Consider the following 12,858-nt stretch of genomic DNA (forward strand, 5'->3'; position numbering starts at 1 on the left):
TTTGTGAAAGTACTTTATAGAGAGAATCATTATTCTCTCCCAAATTTTGTAGTTCATATAGGAGACTGACTCATTTTTCCATCTCTTCATAATGCCTACTATAGATCCAAACACACGTTGTTGAGTGATTGAAAATCTAGTTTAATAAAGTGATTGTACTTTTTAAAGAATATTTTAATAATACCTGAAGAAAAACATTACATAGAGAAAGTGAAGTAGGGAAAGTATCTAAGCATAGTTCACTAATTATTCTGCCCTAAGAATCACTGAAGAACACACTTCTCCGGCTCTAAAGTGCCATTATTAGAGGAAATAGCAAGGGCAGTAATGAGATAACTAGTTTTTAGGCTCAGTAAAACCTGTGTTTTTTTACTGAAAAAGTGAAAGTGAGAGTGTCAGTTGCTCAGTCATGTTTGACTCGTTGACTCTTTGTGACCCCATGGACTGTAGCCCACCAGTGTCCTCTTGTCTATGGAATTTTCCAGGCAAGAATACTATAGTGGGTAGCCATTCCCTTTTCCAGGGGATCTTCCAAATCCAGGGATTGAATGCAGGTAAATTCTTTACTGTCTGAGCAACTAGGGAAGCCCATGGGTTTTACTGATGACTAAGTTAATTTTCACCTAACCTCCCAAGTTTGATTTCCTTACCATCAGTTGACCACTGGATTTGATTTGGGGGGTCCATTATCTAACTATTGGGATGCTTTGTAAGATCAATAATTTATTTAAAGGTTATTAAAATGTAAGATTTTTTTTAAAGCTATGACCAACCTAGATAGCATATTAAAGCAGAGACATTACTTTGCCAACAAAGGTCCATCTAGACAAAGCTATGGTTTTTCTAGTAGTCACGGATGGATTTGAGAGTTGGACTATAAAGAAAGCTTAGCACCAAAGAATTGATGCTTTTGAACTGTGGTGTTGGAGAAGACTCTTGAGAGTCCTTTGGACTGTAAGGAGATCAAATCAGTCAATCCTAAAGGAAATCAGTCCTGAATATTAATTGGAAGGACTGATGCTAAAGTTGAAACTCCAATACTTTGGCCACCTGATGCGAAGAACTGACTCTTTTGACAAGCCCTGATGCTTGGCAAGATTGAAGGCAGGAGGAGAAGGGGACGACAGAGAATGAGATGGTTGGATGGCATCACTGACTCAATGGAGATGAGTTTGGGTAAACTCCAGGAGTTGGTGGTGGACAGGGAGGCCTGGTGTGCTGCAGTCCATGGGGTCACAAAGAGTAGGACACAACTAAACGACTGAACTGAAAATGTAAAATTAAATATTCTAACCAAGAATTTGCTTTCTTTTTTAAAAAGATCAGAGTTAAGAATAATTTCTTTGAGGTTTAGATCTAGAAAAATCTTGTACTATCCATAAGAAGTTTATGTTCACTCTTCAATATAAAAGAATAATTCTTTAGAAAGTTTTCTCACAATTTTGTAGCTCTGGGGATACAGGACTTGCTACTGGGACAAACTAATACAGCATAATTAACTCATAATTCAAGCATCATTTCCATGACATTGACATACAGAACATAAAGAAATTCAACTATACAATAACAACTTATAGAAGAAACTGGAAAACTGCTAAAAGCAGTGTATGACCAGCTCTGCATATAGAACTAATTGAAGAAAGAGGTACAAAAAAACAAATAAGGATTTATATTTTAATTTGTGCAAATGCATATAGAAACCATGAAATTAATCTGTTCTGTGTTTGGGTGGTGCCAACTCCTTAAAATTTTAAGTAACATATGACCAAAATTTCTCTAAACTATGCAAATACAACAAGCTAGATTATAGTGTTCTGTTTACTGGTTAGTTTTAGAAACATTTCCTGCCTTAAGTTTAAAGTAAAAATTATATATTTTTCTTAAGATACAATCTACCCTGAAAGGAAGGGTGACATATTTGTTCTGGTCCTAAAAACACCCCCATGTGCAGTCAAGCCAAACAGTAGAGTGGTAGTTAAGGTGACATTCCACTTTTATTGGGGGTGACTAGACTCTGCTTCCTTGAAGCACACCCATTAGAGACCCTAGAAACCAGCATGGTTTCCACAGGAATGGTCCTCTTGGGCACCACAATAAAATCTTGAAAAGTGGTTTAGAAAAAACATCTCATTAAGGTTTTATATTTACCGATTTCTAATGTGGTACACACTGAGCTTGATAAGAAATGCTTAGCCAATGCGATGTGATTCAGAATCCAAAATGAAAAAGAAAAAAACAATTTGCAAAGCAATGGTATGTATACAAGTGTTCTTCTTCCCAAGGTTGATCCACAGAGTTTTATCTGTTCTTCCCTCCCATCCACTCCACCGTCATTCTAAACCCCAGAACACAGAGGTGCAAATTCCATCACCCCTTAAAGAAACTGAGGCCCAGGATGTCTGCAAGTATAAAGCCTTGGTCCAAGTGTTGTCTTTCTGCAAACCTAGTTCTTAATTAATAGCCCTTTAATACTTGCTATTTGTAAAACATTGGGCTGGACTTGAAGCTTGAGGCATAAGCAAACATCTGTGTGTGTGTGTGTGTGTGTGTGTGTGTGTGTGTGTGTGTGTGTGTGTGTAGTTACTTCCTTGACCACTGCTGGTTCACAAACTTAAGTTAAAACCTATTTTTGTTGTAGCCAAATAAATAAATATTTTAAAATAAATAAAATCTTTTTTAGAAGTAAAAGATATGTTATCTGATTTGAATCACTTGAGATGTTTGCAAGATTCAATGCAAAAGATTAAAAATGCAAATTAAAAAGATTATACTTAAAGAAGAAAAATCATACTCTTCTTAAAAGAACTCTAAAATACATTAGCATCTAGTTAAAGCACCCAGGTGGTAAAAAAAAAAAAAATTTGTCTGCCAACACAGAAGACGCAAGAGACAAGGGTTCTATCCCTAGTTGGGTAAGATCTCCTGGAGAGGAAATGGCAACCCACTCCAGTACTCTTGCCTGGAAAATTGCACTGACAGAGGAGCCTAGTAGACTACAGTCCATGGAGTTGACAAAGAGTCAGACATGACTGAACATGCACACATACACATGCACCCACACCCACACCCGCACACACACATGGATTTTAAAGATTTAGATGCACTGTGAGTCTAAGTATGTTCACCTAAGTAGACCGCCACTATAGGTCTATAGGGTGGATGATAGGGTGATTGCCTCCAGCCGTTTCACGGTCACCAACCTCATTTTCCAACTCCAATATTTTAAAGGAGGTTCCAAAGGAGCACTGTCCTATAAAGAAGTAGTATGCCTTGCTATATTGAAAATGGAAAACCAAGAAGACCTACTGTACAGCACGTGGAAGTCTGCTTAATGTTATGTGGCAGCCTGATGGGAGGGAGAGTTTAGGGGAGAATGGATATATGTAGATGGAGACCTGAGTCCCTTCACTGTTCACCTGAAACTATCATGACATTGTTAATCCACTATACCCCAATATAAAATAAAAAGCTTAAAGTTTGGAAGAATAAATAAATAAAGGTTAAGAAAAAAAAAAGCAGTGTGTCTAACAGCCAAGTATTGAGGTGAGCCCCCCTGGAATGGCAGTTCCGGTTCCACACCTGACTCTCTGCTTTACCATGGGAGCCTGCTTCATCTCACAATGTCTCAGTAAAGTGACTGGAATAGTAACCACTTTATTCATGAAGGGACACTGTAAAGACCGTTTTAAATTCTCATAGCAAGACTCCTCACTGGGCCAAATGAGGCATCTTCTGATTTCAGTCATCTCTTTTCTAAATATATAAACCCATGGCCAGCTTATCAGCTAATAATAATAATAGCTTAATAAAAACAACAAGACTCTAATATGTCAAGCAATAAACTAGGTATTTTTAAAGACATCATTGAATAAATTCTCAACCTTCATGTTAAAGTGTGTAACATGTGAGCCATTTTTTACATGTGAGGAATGTGAGATTCAAAGCTATAAGACGCTTTCCCAAGACCAAGCAACTAATCAGAGTATAAACAATTTAAATCCAGGCCTGTCTATAGGATTCAAACTATAGTATTATTTCCACTAGGTCAGAATTATTAAGAGTTTGCAATAAAATTATAATTTTCAAAGCACTTTTATAAAATTCTGAAAGATGAAAATTACTGGGTTATGAAATTTATGATTGAAAATAATAAAATCAGTAGTATATTGGGCATATGTGGCTAAGTCCACATATTATTGTATTTGCTGCTGCTGCTAAGTCACTTCAGTTGTGTCCGACTCTGTGCAACCCCATAGACAGCAGCTCACCAGGCTCCCCCGTCCCTGGGATTCTCCAGGCAAGAATACTGGAGTGGGTTGCCATTTCCTTCTCCAATGCATGAAAGTGAAAAGTGAAAGTGAAGTCACTGAGTCGTGTCCAACTCTCAGTGACCCCATTGACTGCAGCCTACCAGGCTCCTCAGTCCATGGGATTTTCCAGGCAAGAGTACTGAAGTGGGGTGCCATGCTGATTAAGCTTATCAAGTAAATCAGTTCAGTCAGGCAAATTCAAAACGTCTATTAAGAAAGTCAACCAATCTGACAGAAAGCAACACAATACTGTAATTATCCTTCAATTAAAAATAGACAAAAAATTTTTTAAGTCAGCCAAATTGCTTATGGTTTTCATTGAATTTTTAATTTCCCTGTAAGTTACACAAGTGTGTAGAATACACTCACAAACATGGTCAGATATTTTATGTTCTCTAAGGTCAAACTACTGCACAATTGCACTCATCTCACATGCTAGTAAAGTAATGCTCAAAATTCTCCAAGCCAGGCTTCAGCAATACATGAACCGTGAACTTCCTGATGTTCAAGCTGGTTTAGAAAAGGCAGAGGAACCAGAGATCAAATTGCCAACATCCGCTGGATCGTCAAAAAAGCAAGAGAGTTCCAGAAAAACATATATTTCTGCTTTATTGACTACGTCAAAGCCTTTGACTGTGTGAATCACAATAAACCGTGGAAAATTCTGAGAGAGATGGGAATGCCAGACCACCTGACCTGCCTCTTGAGAAATCTGTATGCAGGTCAGGAAGCAATAGTTAGAACTGGACATGGAACAACAGACTGGTTCCAAATGGGAAAAGGAGTATGTCAAGGCTGTATATTGTCACCCTGCTTATTTAACTTCTATGCAGAGTACATCATGAGAAACGCTGGACTGGAAGAAACACAAGCTAGAATCAAGATTGCCGGGAGAAATATCAGTAACCTCAGATATGCAGATGACACCACCCTTATGGCAGAAAAAAGAGGAACTAAAAAGCCTCTTGATGAAAGTGAAAGTGGAAAGTGAAAAAGTTGACTTAAAGCTCAACATTCAGAAAACGAAGATCATGGCATCTGGTCCCATCACTTCATGGGAAATAGATGGGAAACAGTGAAAACAGTGTCGGACTTTATTTTGGGGGGCTCCAAAATCACTGCAGATGGTGATTGCAGCCATGAAATTAAAAGGCGCTTACTCCTTGGAAGAAAAGTTATGACCAACCTAGATAGCATATTCAAAAGCAGAGACATGGGATCCGTCTAGTCAAGGCTATGGTTTTTCCTGTGGTCATGTATGGATGTGAGAGTTGGACTGTGAAGAAGGCTCAGCACCGAAGAATTGATGCTTTTGAACTGTGGTGTTGAAGAAGACTCTTGAGAGTCCCTTGGACTGCAAGGAGATCCAACCAGTCCATTCTGAAGGAGATCAGCCCTGGGATTTCTTTGGAAAGAATGATGCTAAAGCTGAAACTCCAGCACTTTGGCCACCTCATGCCAAGAGTTGACTCATTGGAAAAGACTCTGATGCTGGGAGGAATTGGGGGCAGGAGGAGAAGGGACGACAGAGGATGAGATGGGTGGATGGCATCTCTGACTTGATGGACGTGAGTCTGAGTGAACTCCGCGAGTTGGTGATAGACAGGGAGGCCTGGCGTGCTGCGATTCATGGGGTTGCAGAGTCAGACACGACTGAGCGACTGAACTGAACTGAACTGAAGGTAGTCATGTAATGGGGTGCATGGGGTCAGGGGAAGGTCTGAAGACTATTTTTCAGCATTTCAAAGACTCTAACAAATATCAAATATGTCTACTAGATAAGGCAGAACAGGCTAACTAAATAACCACATTCTTAAGCTTTTGACCAAAATTACTTCAGCTCAATGCAGTAATACTCATGATCTCATCCTGATCTGAAAGACTGATTGGGAATTGCATATGTCTTTGGTTATAAAAAAGTTTCAAAAAACATAATGATTACTTAATATCATAAAGGTATATGTGCCAAGATATTTATGCTTATTACAGCATTATAGTTACGGTACCAAAAGGGGTGGAGACTGGAAACTAGATGCTCAACAATAAAGGAATAACTATGTAAACTATAGCTTATTCATGTAACAGAATACTATCTAACTAAAAAAAGGCCAGGCATCACTTCAAGATATGTTATGGACTAAATATAGAAAAATATAGAATAAAATACACAGGTCACAGAACAGTATTTATTCCTTGCACACTAAGAGCGTTATGCTCTCACCTAGGTTAAGAAGATGTGGATAGAGATATGCATATTCTCTGTATACCCAGTGCACTAATCAGTTCAGTTCAGTTCAGTCGCTCAGTCGTGTCCGACTCTTTGTGACCCAGTGAATCGCAGCATGCCAGGCCTCCCTGACCATAGAAATATGCAAAATTGCTTTAATAGAAAAGGAGAGAAGTAACTGGAACTGGTAGGCTTGCCTTGCATTTCAGTGGTGAAGAATCCGCCTCCTAATGTAGGAGACGTGGGTTCAAACCCTAGGTCGGGAAGATCTCCTGGAGAAAGAAATGACAACCCACTCCAGTATTCTTGCCTGGGAAATCCCATGGACAGGGGAGACTGGAGGGTTACAGTCCATGGGGTGGCAAAGAGTCAAGCACGACTTAGCAACTTATCAACAACAACCACCTAAACTGGTAACAGCAGTAATTTCCAGGAAAGGAAGGAAAATAACGACAGATAAATAGGGTCTTTCATTTTCTACTCTAAATTCTTTTTTTTTCAAATTTATTTAATTGGAGGTTAATTACTTTACAATATTGTATTAGTTTTGCCATACATTGACATTAATCAGCCATGGGTATAAATGTGTCCCACATCCTGAACCCCCTCTCACCTCCCTTCCCATCCCATCCCTCAAGGTCATCCCAGTGCACCGGCCCTGAGCACCCTGTCTCATGCACCAAACCTGGACTGGCGCTCTGTTTCACATATAGTAATATACATGTCTCAATGCTATTCTCTCAAATCATCCCACCCTTACCTTCTCTCACAGAGTCCAAAAGTCTGTTCTTTACATCTGCGTCTCTTTTGCTATCTCACATACAGGGTCATCGTTATCATCTTTCTAAATTTCATATATATGTGTTAATATACTGTATCGGTATTTTTCTTTCTGGCTTACTTCACTGTATATAATGGGCTCCAGTTTCATCCACCTCAATAGCACTAATTCAAATGCATTCTTTTTAATAGCTGAGTAATATTCCATTGCTTATACGTACCACAGCTTTCTTATCCATTCATTGGCCGATGGACATCTAGGTTGCTTCCATGTCCTAGCTATTGTAAACAGTGCTGCAAAGAACATTGGGGTACACGTGTCTCTTTCAATTCTGGTTTCCTCGTGTGTATGTCTAGCAGTGGGATTGCTGTGTCGTATGGCAGTTCTAGCTCCAGTTTTTTAAGCAATCTCCACACTGTTTTCCATAGTGGCTGTGCTAGTTTGCATTCCCTCCAACAGTGTAAGAGGGTTCCTTTTTCTCTACGCCCTATCCAGCATTTATTGTTTGCAGACTTTTTGATAGCAGCCATTCTGACCCATGTGAGATGGTACCTCATTGTGGTTTTGATGTACATTTCTCTGATAATGAGTGATGTTGAGCATCTTTTCTTGTGTTTGTTAGCTATCTGTGTGTCTTCTTTGGAGAAATGTCTGTTTAGTTCTTTGGCCCATTTTTCACTCGGATTGTTTATTTTTCTGGAATTGAGCTGCATGAGCTGCTTGTATATTTCTGAGATTAATTGTCAATTGCTTTGTTTGCTATTATTTTCTCCCATTCTGAAGACTGTCTATTCACCTTGCTTATAGTTTCCTTCGTTGTGCAAAAGCTTTTAAGTTTAATTAGGTTCCATTTGTTTATTTTTCCTTTTATTTCCATTACTTTGGGAGGTGGGCCATAGAGGATCCTGCTGTGATTTATTTCAGAAAGCATTTTGCCTATGTTTTCTACTCTAAACTCTTATATGGCTTGAATTTGGACAAAGAGCATCAATTGTGTTGTAATTTTTTAATTCGTTAATACATGCAAGAGGGTCCTTTGCTTTGGTAAATGTTTCCAACCAAGGGCTGCACATGGAAACAAAAAGAAAATGAGTCCCTGGTAGTGGAAATTAAGTGACCCGCTGGTGTGGAAATACTCTTCCAGTGCACATATGTGACACACGCATCCACTCCACCAGGGAGAGATCAGGAGTGAAGCATTTATGGAGAATGCTCTGTTTCTCATTGCCAGAAATCTGTACCATGTGACAACTCTTCTCTACAACCTTAGCTGGTAGCTAAGCATTGTCAACAAGTTGGAGGAACAGCACAAAGACCCTTCAGGAATGCTGGTACCTTCCTGAGACTGGTCCTGCTCCTCAAAGGACACAGGTGTCCCTGAGAGGGAAGTCACCATGTAAGCTCCTCCTGTGAGGGGCAGGACCACCCTTGCCATTCCCACAATGCAAATAGGACTGGACCTGCTCCATCAGCTGCAATACCAAACAGCTTTCCATCTGCCCAGCTCCAACTCTGGCACAAGAGCTCCGCCCATAATGATAGATGTGCTGTGTGCTGGAAGTACCCCGTCCCCAACCCCCACCCCCACCCCCGCCGCCAAAGGCTCTGCTAGACAGTGAGAATCTCTCTCTAAAAGGTAAGTGATGGGCTTCACAAGCCTTGTAAAAATGCACTTCTTAGGATGTTCCAGTGCAACTATTTCAGCGTGAGCTCAAAGTAGATCTCAGCCATATGGAGATTGATCAGAAGAGAGGCGGTCTTATCTGGACCTCTTCTCACAACTGTTCCACATTCCATCCAAGTCTCTTTGTCTCTTTTTCTAAAAAAAACTTTTTATTCTATATTGGAGTATAACTCATCAACAATACTGTGATAGTGTCAGGTGGACAGCAAAGAGACTCGGCCATACATATACATGTATCTGTTCTCCTCCAAACTCCGCTCCCATCAACCCAAGCCTTTTATTCCAAGTTTCTTAGTTTGTATCAGACCGGCCTAGCCACCACAAGCTTCTGTGCTCTCTTGGTCCAAGTTTTGCCAGGAACTAAACAAGGATGAGTCTCTGCCAATGCTAAGGTTGTTCTGCTGAAGGGGCAGATGCCATCAAATAAGGACCATGGAGGGTGTGGGAAGAGGCAGACTGAGTAAGGAAGGAAGAAGAGAACTTGCCGCACAACTTCTTGACAGTTTGGCTGAGACTCACCCCTCTCTACTTGTGTTCAGGATGCTATGGGATTGGATACATGTCTCTTCCCTCTCTCTGATAAGGCTGGGGTAATGAAGACAGAGAGGTGACTGAGCAGGTGAGCACATGTGGCAATTCAAGAGCCAGTTTGCATAGGTCAATGCAAGCGTGTGTGGTCAAAGCAAAAGGAGACACGTATTAAGTGGGGGTGTTTCCAAGGGACAGGAGAAATCAGAAACAAAATGCTGCATGAAAGAAAGAATAAAGAAAGGGTGAGCATCTTAAAAGGTATAAACAAAAAGACTTACCACGTCCTTGTTCATTCTCAGTTAGTGGTGCCTTTCCAGCAATTTTACTTTTGAATGTATTGGTGCTGGAGAAGACATTTGAGAGTCCCTTGGACTGCAAGGAGATCAAACCAGTCAATCCTAAAGGAAATCAACCCTGAATATTCATTTCAAGGACTGACGCTAAAGCTGAAGCTCCAAAACTTTGGCCACTTGATGCAAACAGCTGGCTCACTGGAAAAAAACTCTGATGCTGGGAAAGATTGAGGGTAGGAGAAGGGGGCGACAGAGGATGAGATGGTTGGATGGCATCACTAACTCAATGGACATGAATTTGAGCATGTCTGGGAGATAGTGAAGGACAGGGAAGCCTGGCATGTTGAAGTCCATGGGGTCGCAAAGAGTCAGACACAATTTAGCAACTGAACAACAACAACAAATAATGAAAGAGACTTTAAAAGTTTTGAACAAAAAAAAGAAGGCACACTCTCAGCAGCCTTTTCTTTTCTTTTGAAACCACTTAAATGAGATGATCAACAATAGGTTGTCCACTGAAAGCTGGTGGATTTCCAGACAGACAATAGGGAATCAGTGTAGCCCACAGCTGCCTGCCAGGCTCTCGGAGAAAGTGTTCATCCACGGTGGGTCTTTATTCTCTGTCCCTGACCCCCGGGCCTCAGCTTCAGGGTTTCCCACATTTTGTGGCCTCCAACAGGATGTTCTCCTCTTAAATATCCATTCCTGTTTCCATCTGTCAGCTCCCTGAAGTCTCAGATTTGAGCACCCTCCTCACCAAACCCAAAGCCACCCAGTCCCACAATCCATTCGACTCACTCTAGCTCTTCACTCCCATTTCTCAGCGGACAATTCACTTCCGCTTTTCACTGGACAACCCCAGCCCAGATGCTCAGTCTGAAAATCTGCACCATGCTTTCCCAAAATGTTTATGATCTTGAGTCAAAAGATGTGAAGTGAAGTAAAGTGAATTCGCTCAGTCGTGTCCGACTCTTTGCGACCCCATGGACTGTAGCCTACCAGGCTCCTCCCTCCATGGGATTCTCCAGGCAAGAGTACTGGAGTGGGTTGCCATTTCCTTCTCCAGGGGATCTTCCTGACCCAGGGATCGAACCCAGGTCTCCTGCATTCCAGGCAGACGCTTTAACCTCTGAGCCACCAGGGAAAGATGTGGGTTTACTTCAATTGCTTACTCGTTGTTTACTATCTGACTCTTGCACTGGGAGAGAAAGCCTTGTGAAACCAGAGAGCTTGTCTTAGATGCTTCCGCATCCTTGGTGCCTGGAGAAAAGTGAAAGTGAAGTCGCTCAGTCATGTCTGACTCTTTGCCACCCCGTGGACTGTAGCTTACCAGACCTCTGTCCGTGGGATTTTCCAGGCAAGAATACTAGAGTGGGTTGCCATTTCCTTCTCCAGGGGATCTTCCCGACCCAGGGATCAAACCCGGGTCTCCCGAATTGTAGGCAGACACTTTACCCTCTGAGCCACCAGGGAAGCCCTTGAAATGGTGCCTGGAGAGGTGCTGCCCAAAATTACAACCTCAAGTTACAATACCTGAATAGCTGCTCTTCTGAATTATTGTTGTTCAGTCACTCAGTCATGTCCAAATCTTTGCGACCCCATGGACTATAGCACACCAGCCTTCTTTGTCCTTCACCATCGCCTGGAGTTTGCTCAAACTTATTTCCATTGAGTCAATGATGCCACCCAACCATCTCATCTTCTGTTGTCCCCTTCTCCTGCCTCCTGCCTTTTCCAAAGGTCAGTGGAAAAGACCTTTCCCAGCATCAAGGTCTTTTCCAATGAATCAGCTCTTCACATCAGGTGGCCAGAGTATTGGAGTTTAAGCTTCAGTATCTGTCCTTCCAGTGAATATCCAGGGTTGATTTCTTTAGGATTGGCTGGTTTGATCTCCTTGCTATCCAAGGGACTTTCAGGAGTCTTCTCCAGCACCAGTTCGAAGGCATCAATTCTTTGGTGCTCAGCCTTTTTTATTGTCCAGTTTTCACATCTGTACATGACTAGTGAAAAAACCCATAGCTTTGACTATACAGATCTTTGTAAGAAAAGTAATGTCTCTGCTTAATAATATGCTGTCTGGGTTGGTCATAGCTTTTTTTCCAAGGAGCAAGTGTCTTTTAATTTCATGGCTGCAGTCACCATCCATGGTGATTCAACTTCTTCTGAATTGGGATGCATTGTACTCTTTAATTCCAAAGACTCCGTAGAAAGAAAAGAATAAAATATATCTTATGAATAATTTTTGTATTGATTACTTGTTGAAATGATATTTACCAACAAAAGATAATATTTTTAATCTATAAGGTTAAAAAGATGTTATTTAAATTAATTTTACTTGTTTATTTTTTAATATGACTAGAAGAGCTTAAATTACCTATGTGGCTTACATTCTATTTCTATAGAGCATTGTTGACCTTAAATTATGACTGGCACATTTTAGGTGGCCAATACTTATTAAACACATATGCATTCACACATTTATAAAAACTGTGGCTTCTTGGGTCCAACATTTAAACTGGCTAAACTTCTTTTCATTTTCACTATTTGACTTGACAATAAAAATATCTATCTGTCAGGACTTTTTATGAAGACTAAATGAAATAATGCTGCCCAAATTTTAAAATACTACCCTAAAGATATGTTCTTTGTATTTAAAGTATGTTGAATGCTTGAAGAATGAGAAATGCACTGTAATTGGATAATCCCTTAATAATTAAGACAGCTCTATTATCAAAACATGTAAACACTGAGAACAACTACTCTGAAAGAGATAGGATTAATACTCTGAAACCACATTCATTATCAATCTTACAATCAGAATGCAGACTTCACCAGAAAATCAGGGGTTTGCCAAAATTATGGCAGAAATAGATTTAACAGCTTAGTGAAAACATAGATCCTAATCATTTTTCATTCCAGATTTCAGCCCAGGTAGGGTGTTTCCCCTTTGGGTAATTAGCTGTTCCATTTGGTAAAGTACATTTTATATGTCAAGGAGAAAAACGGCTTCAAACTGAAAAATAAGATGGAAT

General features: G+C 40.4%; 1 non-coding gene across 1 annotated transcript; it reads right to left on the bottom strand.

The window, feature by feature from the left end:
• Positions 1-10,897: 10,897 nt before the first annotated feature.
• Positions 10,898-10,970, bottom strand: TRNAS-GGA (transfer RNA serine (anticodon GGA)). The gene has a single exon. It is a non-coding gene; the product is annotated as a tRNA-Ser (tRNA).
• Positions 10,971-12,858: the final 1,888 nt, after the last annotated feature.

This window comes from Ovis aries, chromosome 2, assembly GCF_016772045.2.
Source record: "Ovis aries strain OAR_USU_Benz2616 breed Rambouillet chromosome 2, ARS-UI_Ramb_v3.0, whole genome shotgun sequence".
Classification (NCBI taxonomy): domain Eukaryota; kingdom Metazoa; phylum Chordata; class Mammalia; order Artiodactyla; family Bovidae; genus Ovis; species Ovis aries.